General features: G+C 50.5%; 1 protein-coding gene across 2 annotated transcripts in view; it reads right to left on the reverse strand.

Moving 5' to 3' along the window:
- The window catches only part of BOC (BOC cell adhesion associated, oncogene regulated), a 55,715-nt gene extending 46,095 nt beyond the window's left edge, over positions 1-9,620 (reverse strand). Inside the window, exon 1 of one of the 2 annotated variants that reach the window (XM_063393989.1) lies at positions 9,186-9,620. The gene's annotated coding sequence lies outside the window, so the exon portion shown is untranslated. The remainder of the gene's footprint in view (positions 1-9,185) is intronic. The other variant, XM_063393990.1, reaches the window with a different exon arrangement.
- Positions 9,621-10,490: the final 870 nt, after the last annotated feature.

The raw sequence follows: 10,490 nt of genomic DNA on the forward strand, positions 1-10,490 counted from the left end.
CTTGGCCTTAGCAGCATCTGTTAGAGCTTATTCTTGGCTTGTGCACTGAAAGGCAATGCCTCCAGAGCAGGAGAAGCAGTCCCAGACCCCCTGTGGAAAGAAGGCATACAATATTTATGTAATGGTACTGTTTAACTTGAGATTGCATGCTGCAAGCAAAACTGTTATTACGCTGGCACTCTCCTCTTCCAGCTACCTTTCAAAGCACAGTGCCGCAACTGAAAACTGGCTGACAGGAGAGGATGAAAGACATAACTGGCTCCTTTCCTTTCCCTTCAGCCACAAGCTCTTGCTCTCCACCTGAAGCTCCCCAGCTCTGCCAGACCCGCTGCCCGCCCCAGCGTAAGGCACGCACAGCAGCAGGACACTACCAACACCGCCTGCAGTGCCAAGTGCCCCTTGGGGAAATCACTCCCTGGAGCACATGTAGCCACTGATGTGAGCTGAGGGCTGAGGAAGATGAGACTCTGCTATGGACAACTCTCAGCTTCAAGGCAGACAACTTTCAATCAAGGTTTAGTGACACTCGACTTTGACCTCTTCTGAGCAGGGCATAGTGGAAGATGGAGGATGAGACTGAGTATCAGGCACCGTGGGCTCTGGAATTAGCTTCAATCCTGACCTGCCACCTCATTCCAAAGCACATGTCTCCTTTTCATGCTCTATTTTTATCTTCTTTTCCACATTTGCCTCACTGTTTTGAATAAGGATGTAGGAACAGTCTCTCACTACAAGTTAACATAGTATCTATCATAGCTGTGTCCCAACCTTGGTTAAAACTTGTAGACACAACTGTAATACAAATAATAATTTAGGTTTTGGAGTATGGTGATGGGGGAAGATGGCATGGCAGGCCTTTCTCAGCCCTTCATCCAGAGAGTCAAGAAACCTGTACTTATCTTCAGTGCTGAAGCTATGCTAAAACTGGGTTATACTCACATTTTTGTGGCTGATGAAATTTGCACTTGTTTGCTTGGTCACTAGTTTGGGAAATTTTTTTAAAGGTGGTTCTTTCAAGTGGCTCAGAGGTTAGGGATGTCCAAAGCTACCCCCAGAGAGATTATAGGGTCAGGCATCAATGATAAACACAGCCTGCCACTTGGTCTTGATGTTGTTCTCTTTGTGTTCCTATTCCCTTCTCCCCAAACCTGCAGCCCAGGCAATTGTGAAGAAAACAGGACAACTGCATATTTAGCAACTGTGTTCCTGCCTAAATTGCTACATGATGTAAATAGCAGACCCTTCCTTCCAGAGAAGACCACAGCTTCATGATGCTCGTCAGCAGGATCCCTCAGCCCATATGGCACATTCCACACCAGGCAAGCACAGCCAGCTCTAGTGGGAGCAGGAGTAGACTGGTGCCTGTCCTGTGAGACACAGGGCTGGCTTGTCTTGCTGCAGCCACACAAACCAGATCACTCTGCCCTAAGGCTCCCTGAAATTGGCTCCATACCTCCCCACCAAGAGGTGAGTAGGGTCAGCAAGCACACCCAGGCTCCAGCAGCTCCAGCTCTGTACCTTGGTACTGACCTCCTTTTCTCAGCACCCCTCATCAAACTAATGGGCTGTATGGTCCTCTGGCATAGTTGATCATGATCCCAAGACCTTCTTCCTCTCTGCTGCCTGGGCAGCCATCTCTGGCAGGATCTGGAGCTGGGGTGACAATAGCTGAACTACTCTTGCAACATTTACAGCACCTCAGGCACCCAGGGCAGCAAGGTCCTCAAAGGCAATCAGTCCTTGCGTGGCCCTGGACTCTTTCTCTGCAGCATTACAGAGGTGTTCAGGCACTAGCTGGCATAGAACCAGGAGCTCAGCTCCTCATCTGTTGGAAAGTAAACATCTTTTATCTTCAGGCTAGTCACAGACACCCCAAGGAAAAAGTTGGAGTGATGAAAGGAGATGACGGACACATCTAAAGCAGCTGGCGTGCCTCTCCAAGGAGCTCTTCATGCAGCAGCTTCTCACAGGCTTGCCTTGCCCTAAAGCCTCCAGCTGCAGAAATGCCTGACAGCTATATGCCTGATGCCCTGCTTGGCCAGCTGAGGGGTAGGGAAGTCCCCACAGGGACTCAAGAGCTAGCAGATATCTCGCCCTTCTCCTGCAAGGGTCCCATAGCTCTGCTGTGGTCTGGCTGGCCATGCCCATAAGTTGTTATGAATGGGGTGCTCCTCACTGGATTCAAACCCCATTACAACTGGATTATTGAGGCCATCTTGCTCTCTTTCTGCCCAGATGACTCTGGCTTGAAGCTGCACTTCAAGTGCTTGCAAGCCAGGATATGCCTGAATAGCCACTTACGAAACAGGGTCCATTTCCATGCTGCAGTAGGTGGTCAGGACTAACCTGGGCAGCTGTTTCACTCCCATATGACAGTGGGACTGTCCCCTAAACCCACCAAGCATGACCCTGTACTGAAAAGTGAAGAGGGGAGATGGTCTCAATGCACAAGTCTCATTGACTCTCCCCTGCATCATCACAGTCAGCCCAGGTGTTTTCAAAATATCCCACCCAGCATGTTCCGGAAACCATCTCTTGACACTGGGACTCAAACCCAACCCTGCAATCTGACAGTGCTTGGGTTTGTCAAACAAGCAGCTTTCTTCTGGAGAAATGGAACATAAAAATCATATGCCCATCACCATTCAGAGGCCCCAAAGAATCTCTCACTGACAGCAGCAGGCTCCAAAGAAGCTGGACCAGCCAGTCCCTTTTACCCCCTGTGGACAACAAAAAGCAGGAATCTTCTTGCTCCAGAGGGGACTTGCATCCAGAGAAGTGGTGGAGCAATGAGAATGCTCTCCACGTCAGCGACAGTTCAGGGAGCAACTTGGGACAGAAGGCACAAGATTAAATTTCTTCAGCATCCAGAACACCATTGGCTTCCAAATAATGTCTATTTGTGTGCGTGCATGCACAAGAATCCTCGCTCCATGGTCTGTCTTTGTGCCAGCATACTTCCAGCGCTGCGACTCTCTAGGGACAAGGCCCATACTTGTATTCAATCTCAGCTTTGGCTCCCAAACACTAAGGTTTCAGATTATGTTTTAAAAAACATTTTCTCTGGCAACTGGGCTGTTAATGGATGTGATGTTTTTGCTCTCGCCTCCTCCCCACCTTTAAAAGCTTGGCACTAAAGGGCTTCTTTGAAGATAAGGCCAAATTTTCAATTTAAGGGGAGGAACTTCATAAAGTAGATTTGAAGGGATGGAGAGGAGGAGGAGGGGGGAAATAAAAAAAACAACCAACCCTGGAGCCACTTTGCCTGTTGAGATGTACACTGTACAGCACATAGGATTACAATGGACTCTCTGTACCACCACTGGCTGGAGCCAGAAGTTTGCTGCAGCTGCACTGCTGCTACCTACGCGAGGCTCCCTGAGGGTCGCATGCAGAGAGGGCCTTTGCTGTAGCTGCACACCAGCCTGCCCTCCAAACCAAAAGCATCCTGCAGCCCCTACAGAGCCCACATCCACCCAGCAAGCAGGGGCACACGTCCCCAGAGGCAACCACAGGAGCCGCCCACTGGGCTGTCAGTGCCGCGGGAGGCTTCTCTGCTGAAACCAACCGTGGTCCTCATCCGAGAGGTTTTTTGAGGGCCTGCAAATCTATGGCCTCTCTTGATCTCCAGCAGACCTATCCTCAGCACCACAAGGAGGCAGGGAAGTGCCATTTAGTTTTGCAGGTGGAGAGTTGCGGCAAAGAGCAACTTGCCCCAACTTGGGGGGAAATCTGTGGTGTAGAGGGGAATCAAATGCAGCTGCCCTCACATCCCAGGCTTGCACCCTAAAACACTGGCATCACTAAGCAAGGTGGCTGCTCTCCCTAAAAGTACCAGGATAAATTACAGTGACATTATCAGGAGAAACTGAATTTTGCAAATAAATGCTGCATCCAGGCCAGTACATCCATATTTGAGGTGTATTTCTCAAAGACTACCTCAGTATGTTTGTATTACCACAGCTTTCTAAACCACACTAAACACATTAATACACAGGCTCTATCTAACCCGTCCTTTTGTTAACTGAAGGGAAAATAAAAAGTAACTTCATTCTGGTACTTAAAGGTGACAACACAGTTCTAACAGGGATCTTTACACCTTTTTCCCCTGCAGTCGTCATTTAAAGAACAGCAGAAGGACCTGATGCATAGTCTGCAGATACACAAGCTTGTTCAGACTCGCTGACATTACATCCAGTGCACACATCCCTGCATTTGGCAGGGCCCTGGGTCTGTGGCTGTGCATGAAAGTACAACCTGCTAGCTAATGTCTCTGCCAGAGTGGACCTGAGAGAGCTAAAATGGCATTGCCACTGTGGGGCTCGGGGTGGAAGATTTACCGCCTATGCCAGGCACAGAAGTTAATGAAAAATGACCACTTTCCAAAACACCATCTGGCTTCACATGCACATACAGAGACACCACAGCCCAAAACTTCTGCAAACTTGACAACAGTGGGTTTCCAGAGGGGCAACATGCTGTGCTGTGCACTTTGCCAGCAAGCCTCCAACACTCTGCACAAGCACCAGGCGCAGTCACCATCCTCACATCTAAAGGCTGCTCAGGGAAGATGACTGGACGCAGGGCAGCAGCCTCTCAAGAGCAGCTGAGCAGAAAGCAAGGATAAAGTCTGGCTCTCACCTCTGTGCTGGCACACTGCCCACAAGGAGGGCAAGGAAGCTCAAGCACGTCCCACACGCTCCCTGACGCACATTTCTCTCCATTGATGCCACTAGAGCCAAAATAAACTGGCACTGCCTCTTACTCAAGAGCTCCTACAAGACACAATGGCAGCCCTCAGAGCCCCTCACAGGCATCCAGTCCAGGTGCTCTGCTACCAACCCCATCAGGCAGAGCTGAGCCTCCCATCCCACTTGTCCTTTTGCAGGGAAGAGAGGCCATTTTAATAAAAGGAGCATGTAACATCCTCAGGGCAGGGATCTGTTGCTCCCTGTTTAAGCAGAAAGCTCTGCAGCGCCTGCAGCAGCTCTGGGACTGTGTAAGCACCAAGTGGTTTCTTTTCCCTGCAATAAATATCCTTCTGAGCTTCTCAGCCAACTTGCTTCCACTGTGTCCATACTCTTCTTGTCTTAGCTTCCCATAGACACTGAAGACAGCTGTGTTGCTGGAGCACATGCTCCTGTGGAGAGATTTTAGAAGACTTGTGCACAAATATGCATACAAAGCAAATTTTGAAAGCTTCCCATTCTGCAAGCATTCCCTCCAGAGAACTGGCTTCCAGCACTGTGTTCAGCCAATGAAGCAGCAGATCCGATGCTGTATGATTCAGAGCCAAGAGGAACTAAACCCAGTATCAGGAAACAAAAAGATGCATGTGATACCTTACACTGAACAATTACCCAAAGAACATTTAGAAACCTGGAAGGTGATATTCACCCCCATTCTACCTAAGGACCTGCAATTCATTTAATCATTATTCACCTTAAATTGTTCTTGTGGCCTAGGAGCTGGAATATGTAACAACCTCTTAAACTGAGACTGACCACAGGAGCACCAGAACACACAGCAGCAGGTTTTTTCCCTCAGGATGTTTTCAGTCTAACCAGAAACAGGAAGCCTCCAAAGATTTTGCAAGAGCACTTTTTCCTTGTGGGATATCCCATCCTAACTGCAGAATTCACACTGCAAATTTTTAGCCCGGGAGGTAACAGTTCAAACCAAGAGATTTGCAAGCCTTGGTCTGTAACACACCAGCAGTAATACATCAGAATCACCTCTGCACATTAAAGAAGTCCAAGGGAATTGTGCCTCATGTCTCTGAGGCACTCGGCATCAGATATTAAAATGAACAACCCACCACTATTTACTGCCAAAGGAACTTCTGTTAACCTGGAGTTACCTCGGCCTAATGCTGTTGCAACACCTTGCAGGCTGAGTGACTAAACTGAGCCCAGCTGAGCTCAAGTCTCTGAAAACCCACCCGCAGGCCAACCTGGACTAAAACAACCAGCGTGGTCCCCAGCACACTTTTCCCTGTCATTGGTCCCCTGCTTCATGAGGCACCCAAAGTGGCGTGCTTGGAGACAGCCTGTCTTTGCCTGGGAAGAGAGTGATTTTGGAGGCACAGAGGTGCCTCTCCAGCCCTGTGGCGGTCCTGAGAAGGCTCAACACAACAGAGAGGGTTCAGCCCAGTGCACCTGAGTTCTGCTCTGTGAGACATGAGGGCGGGTATGGGTTAGCTGGCAAAAGCCAACAGACAGCAATAACTGCTCCCCCCTCTCAGTGCTCAACCCATCAGCACAGGCTCCAGTTCCATTTTCTGCATGGGAACACTAAGGCACAGGGCTCTGGAGAAAATTCAAGCTCACAACCGGGCATGTGCATGGGCTGAAGACCCAGCCCAAACACCTGCACTACCAAACACATGCTTCCAACTGAAGTGCCTTTCCTGTCCTGTCACCCATGTTCCCTCCCCCAGCCCAGGCAGAGGGAGCAAGAGTTGGGTTTTTTCCCTATGCTTGTTATCAGATTGCAAGGTTTCTGTGCGCCTAAGGGCATGTGGTTCAGGAATAGGCCAGGAAACACTGGCAGGTAGATCTGGTGGTGTTTCAGTCACGTGTTTCACTTACAGTGACAAGAAACTACAAAAAATCAGGTCTGCCCTAAATGAGTAACTTTTCTTAACTCAGGAAAGGAAGTTTCTCCTCTGCAGCACTGGGGAGTATGAGGACAAGGCAGGCTGCGTGCTTCATTGCCCCGCCCGTGATGCTTCTTGCTTGGTAGGAGGCTCCAGCTGGCTCCCAAAGAGGCAATTCTGCTGGCCCTAGTCAGCCAGGAGGAGCTGTACCAGCATCATGAAGGTACTGCAGTGCTGCCAGTTTGGTACTGAAGATTTAGAGGGATCTGTCTGCTGTTAGTTTTGAGGACACAGCAGAACTTCAAGCAGTGAAGTGGACTGAGCAATGGTTCACCTGTCCTTCAATGGGGCAAAACTCCAAGCCAGGAGTGACAGAGTGACACACACAGAGTCAGTCATGCTCTGAGGGCTGGAAAGACCTGTGCAAACACCAGACACCGAGTTTCACTTTGCAATCCCAAAGAACCTCTTGCTCTGTGCTTCTGTATCATGTCAGCAGAAGGCACAGCAAAACTGCCTTCTCCAGACTGCAGTGACACACAGAACTCATACAACTTACATGCTAGTCTGGAGCACACACATGCAGAATCATGCAGCTCCAATGCCTCTTCATTGTGCCACGCAGAGAAGAAATGTGTGGATTCAGCTACTTGTACTGGGATATCTCTCAAATAAAGGTCCTGTGGGTGTGTGTATGAATGGGAGAGAACAGAGAACTGAACTTGCCTTTCCCATCTGCACAGGACCTCTGTGAACCCTTCAGATGAACCTGTCTCGCATTCCCCAGCAGGAAGCAGGGAGGACTGCACTGTATCTGACTTCAAATTTCACAGCAAACACCTATTGGGACCTCTTCTGCTTGGTATATGCAGGATGAGTCCCTGTAACTCTGTCTGAAGGGGACAATTAAGAAAAGAACATGGAACAAAACTCCATTTACTTATTGTAAGAGAATATCATGCACCCAGCAGGGAGCTCACAGCTCTTCCTAATTGTCCTATTTACTTCAGAAGATCCCCACATGACTCCTAGTAGCATGGGAATTTATTTCACCTTCATATCTTTAGGTCACTTAAACAGAACAAATCTTCACTGCGAACCCACGATTTCTGCTGAAACCCTTCCCCAGGAAGGGGGATTGATGAACCTCAATATTCAACCCATTAATTTGAAGTGTCTGCCATTTAAGTACATAGGCATAAATATGGAGGAACCCTCCTCTTAATTGTAGGCACACCGAGTCAGTTAGTTTCAAAAGCAAACTAAGATAAAATTCTACTTACAAAACGCCCACATTCTTCTAATATTTTCCATGGTAGTTTTTTAGCCCATGGGAAAATAAATTTTAATGGCAGATTGCAAATGAATGTATCAAAAAGACACTATGGTAGCAATGTAGAAATTAAGAGAATTGGGCACCAAGAAAAACATTGAAGACATGCTGGGAATTACATGTGGGTGCTGATGGATTCCTGTTATCCCACTCACATAACGCTGCAGAGAGGTCAAGAGAGTTTCTTTAAAACAAACAAGGACAAAAAAGCCCAACTTTAATAGACGTGAACTGCCTCTCACACAAAGCCAATGAAATAACACTTGGGGTACCAGAATCAGTTGAGGAAATGCCCAAAGATAGATTTGTATTAAGTACCTTCTGCCAGCCAGGGATATTGGTTAAAGTCTATTATTTTCCAAAGTAGGTATTAGTATCTTCAGAGCACTTGAGAAAGTCTTGTTCGGACATGGCTACAAATTCAGCATTTCACTTTCTCCCCAACACATTTTCTATTTACAGCCACCATCCAGACGATCTGCCAAAGCTGCAGTCCAAGAAGGGAGGCATGCATGCACAACTCCTACAACATCCCACTGCCGGGCAGAAAACGACTTCTCCTGACCCAAGTCACTCCTCATCCTTGCACCAGAGTTAAAAAACTCCTCGGTCACAGAAAAGGACAAAAATTCTACTAACAGACAAACTACCCACCCCCGCTTTCTCTGCAGCAGCCCCTTCACAGAGCACGATCCGAAATGCCTCCGCATCTGCCAGAGACAGCTCTTGCCTGTAAACTCCCAGCAGCTTTTGACAAGAGTTGGAGCAATGGAGGATGGATCTGCGGCTTACTTTGCACAGCTTCTCCTTCTCCCTCACTGCTCACCGTGCCTCCTCGCCGAGCCGGCAGTGAGGACGCGGCGAGCTCCTGGACCAGGCTGCTGGGGCAGCTCCAGGCGAGCCTGGAGCAGCGCGGAGCGTGTGCGTGCCCTGGGCCCTCCATTAGTTCTGCCCGACCCGCCGAGGAGGGAGGAAGAGTGGCAGGGAAACATCCGAGCCCCCACATCTCACCTGCCTGAGCGAAAACAAGCCCCGTCCCCGTGGGGACCAGCGGGTCTCCACTACTCCCTCGTCACCTCTCCTACATCCCTAGGCAGACCCCCTTGCTCACATCCCCACACCAAGTTCCCAAACTCTGCCGCTGCCTGAAGATGGATGGGGCCAAAGCCCGGCGCCCCATGGCCCGCCACCACCGAGCGTCCTCCCGGCCCCCCGCCAGGGCCGCCAGGCCCGGGCCCCTTCTCTTTCACTCACCGCGGTCTCCAGTGGAGCAGGCGGGGGGAAACACAAAGATGCCCCAAACGAAGGGAAGCAACAAAGAGGCTTAACTCCAGGAGCTGGGAACTTCCAGGCCGGATCTGCGGGGAATTCACTACACACACACACACACACACACACACACACGCACGCACACACACAGAGGGGAAAAAAGAGAGAGGGAAAAAGAGGGGGAAAGCCTGTTTGGGGGAAGGGGAAAGTGAGGGAGCCCTTGGTTTGGGGGTGGTGGTTGTGCTTTTTCTGCGGGCTGGGGATGGGGGGCCGCGCTGAGCTCAGGCGCGGCGGGAGGAGGAGGAGAAGGAGGAGGAGGAGGAGGAGGAGGGAAGAGGCGCCGGGATGCGGGAAGCCAGACCCTCCATACGGGAGACGGCTTTTGGATGACTGAACTCCCAAACAATTCCCTGCTCTGGCTACTCCTGCCCCAAGAGCCTCCCTCCTTCCCCTCCCCCTGAGGAGGAGGGAAGAAGAGGAGGAGCCAGAGGAGGGAGAAAACTCCAAGTAAAACCCCTTCCCCAGAGGCAGGCAGCGGCCGGGCCCCGGCCCCCGCCCACCCCGGCCCGTCCCCCGCCCACCCCGGCCCGTCCCCTCAGCACCGCGAACTGCGACCCGCGGGCCCCAGGGCCGCTCCCGCCGCCCCCCGCTCCCGGGCCGGCGGAAGCGGGAAAGTTGGGACGAAAAACTTTGTTATGGGCGGGGGAGGCGGCCCGGCCGGCCCGGGGCGAGGGACGAGGGGCTCCTCCGAGCTGGCACCGCACGCTGGAGCGGCTCCATCGGTCACGGAGCCCCCCGGGCGCCCCCCCTGGGCGGCCATCCCGCCCCATCCTCGGCGGTCACCGGGTGTAGTAAATACCAGAAGGATGAAAAGGTCTTATCTTCAACCATCCCTTCCTAGCAGGTGCCTGCTCTCACGGAAAGTGTCTCAGGCACAAATTTTCAGGCGAAGCAGTGGCACCACTCCCTGATATTAAACCCCACCACTTCACGTCCCTGCACCAGAGTGAATTCATGCCCCAAACTTTAAATTTACCCAGAGGTGCAGGGAAATCTTGGGTCTTTCAAGGCACTTCAGTAAAGATTATCTTGAAACAATTCTGTCACTGAAAGGTCAGGATAGGTTTCTCACATTTTTGCCATGTAGAGAAGAGTGTAGATGACAAACATGATCTGTAGTTTCTAAATGTGAAGTCTTCAAAGAAGGTGAAAGAGCTGAAGTTTTTTGGCACTTTAGAAGAGTTCTGACCTGGCTTACTCATTTCTCATAAGGATTATGCAAAGGAATTT

Source organism: Prinia subflava, chromosome 3 (genome assembly GCF_021018805.1).
Source record: "Prinia subflava isolate CZ2003 ecotype Zambia chromosome 3, Cam_Psub_1.2, whole genome shotgun sequence".
In the NCBI taxonomy this organism is placed as follows: domain Eukaryota; kingdom Metazoa; phylum Chordata; class Aves; order Passeriformes; family Cisticolidae; genus Prinia; species Prinia subflava.